At 49.5% G+C, this 2376-nt stretch overlaps 2 protein-coding genes across 2 annotated transcripts in view; one reads left to right on the plus strand and one right to left on the minus strand.

Moving 5' to 3' along the window:
* LOC106804674 (proline-serine-threonine phosphatase-interacting protein 1-like) overlaps nucleotides 1-2376 on the minus strand; it is a 21177-nt gene that overhangs the window by 17744 nt on the left and 1057 nt on the right. The window lies entirely within an intron of this gene.
* The window catches only part of LOC106804638, a 34101-nt gene that overhangs the window by 7897 nt on the left and 23828 nt on the right, over nucleotides 1-2376 (plus strand). The window lies entirely within an intron of this gene.

Genomic DNA, 2376 nt, shown 5'->3' on the forward strand with positions numbered 1-2376 from the left:
CAGGAGTGAATAATTATATATTCTATATGGATCTATTTAGGATTGCTATTAGATCTAGATTACTAGAGTTAATTCTAGATAGATTAGATTCAATTCTAGATTTTAGATTTTTAGATAGATTTCGCTTCTAGATAGATCTATTATTATTCAGCTCCTGATTCAACTGTATGTCTTCATATTCCTGGTGTCGCGTCAATAGGAATTTTGATCGACGCATCTCTGCAAATCATCAACCAGCCTAAGACGCCATACACGCCCCGGGGGGATGCACCAATTAATAACACCACAGCATGCGATGTGTGGAGTGCGCAGCAAACACATTACAGAAATTACAGAAGCATACAAGAACATTCCAGAAATGAGATCACGAGGTTCTGCTGGTAATTCCACCATTTAGCTCACTCATTTTCACATCTATGGAGTGTGTTACGAAGATTTCCCTTTAGGCGGAGGCACAGTCCATGTCAATAGAATGGCAATCGGGTATAACGAAAAGCAATCATGATTAGATATATGTAGTTGATGTATGCTGCGCTACTAATTCGTATAAGTCAGGTTGCATTTTGTGTGAATCTGTAGCAACAAAATGCGCCGTGTTAGAAGTTTATATATATATATATATATATATATATAATATATTATATAATATATACTATGTGTGTGTGTGTGGTGTGTGATGTGTGTGTGTGTGTGTGTGTGTGTGTGTTGTGTGTGTGCTGTGTGGTGCGTAAGCGTGCGTGCGGCGTGGCGTGCGTGTGGGCGTGTCGTGTACGTGTGCGTGTGCGGCGTGTGGCGTGTGCGCGCGGCGGTGTGTGTCGTATGTGTGTGTGTGTGTGTGTGTGTGTGTGTGTATGTGTGTGTAGTGTGTGCGGGGTGCGTGCGTGCGGTGCGCGCGCGCGCGTGTGTGTCTGTATGTGTGTGTGTGTGTGTGTGTGTGTGTGTGTGTGGTGTGTTGTGCGTGTGTTATGTGGTGTGGTGTGTGTGTGGTGTGTGTGTTTCTGCGTGTTTGTGTGTGGTGTGTGTGTGTGTTGTGGTGGTGTGTGTGTGTGTGCTGCGTGTGCGTGCGCGGGCGTGTGTGTGTGTGTGTGGTGTGTGTGTGTGGTGTGTGTGTGTGTGTGTGCTGCGTGCGTGTATGTGCTGTGTGTGTGTGTGTGTGTGTGTGTGTGTGTGTGTGTGTCTGCGTGCGTGCCGTGCGCGCGCCGCGCGCGCGGTATCGTGTGTGTGTGTGTGTGTGTGTGTGTGGTGTGTATAAATTGCACTATTTATCGATGTGTGTGTATTGTTGCAGGGCACCCGTAAGACGCGGAGATAATCTGGAGAATAACGTCGAAGAGTTGAAGAGCGAGCGTACGCATCTCAGCAATTCTGAACGGCAGGACGGTCCCGAGGATTCGTTCGATCGCCGCCTGCCCCCTTCCTCGCGCGGAGGCTGGCGTGCTACATGCAGAGCTTGTAGGTATATACTGGCTGCATCACGCTGCAGCAGCGGCTGCCGCACCTTGGCGTTATCCTCGTTAATTCATGTCGGGCAACTACTCCTGCCTCAGGTCTGCAGCTATGTTCAACCTCATATCCCACTAACTATATTTCGTAATAGGTTGGGGTGCTTTTTGTTTCCTGTCCGGCTTGTGTTTTTATTGCACCTGCAGCACCGTCAATTACCTCGCGCAACGGCGTTTTGCAACGGGGTCATGTAATCGGTCCTTGTGTGTGTGTGTGTGTGTTGTGTGTTGTGTGTGTGTGTGTGGGTGTGTGTGGTGTGTGTGTGTGTGTGTGTGTGTGTGTGTGTGTGTGTAGTCTTGGGCGATGCGATAGCGCGGTCGAGTCAGCACGAGTGGCGCGAGTCAGCAGGCACCACGCAGTGGGAGAGGCGAGTCAGGCAGCAAGGCGAGTGCAGTCAAAGCAGCCGCCACCAGCGGCACATACATGTTAGATTGCTCGCGGAGGTATGCACTCTCCGTGAGTGCCTTGTCTAGTTATTATTGCGCCTGTTGAGGTTTATCCATTGTCGAAATACTCCAATACTGCTCGGCCCAGCTTTGCCTGTGTCTCAAACACCTTTACCAACAGCTTTATAGTTTCGTATATAGGGTTCGGTGGCTCTCATTTCGGCCATGGCGCTATTGCTCCTACCGATTCACACTGCTGCAGCGTCACTGGCTGCTGCGGAGTCACTGCTGCTGCGGGTATGCATATCTTCACAGTCCGCTTCATTGCTCCAAGCGGCATGTTCACAGCTTCCGCGGATCTGTCCAGCATAAGATCGCGGTGCGCCATAACAGGTTTTTGTTGAATCGCGCAGTGTATATATAGTATCCCCGCAGTTTTCTTATCATATACGTCTCAGCTTTCACATCCTCAGGGGCGACGCGTGTT

The sequence above is a fragment of the Priapulus caudatus genome, unplaced genomic scaffold, assembly GCF_000485595.1.
Source record: "Priapulus caudatus unplaced genomic scaffold, Priapulus_caudatus-5.0.1 Scaffold82, whole genome shotgun sequence".
Taxonomy (NCBI): domain Eukaryota; kingdom Metazoa; phylum Priapulida; class Priapulimorpha; order Priapulimorphida; family Priapulidae; genus Priapulus; species Priapulus caudatus.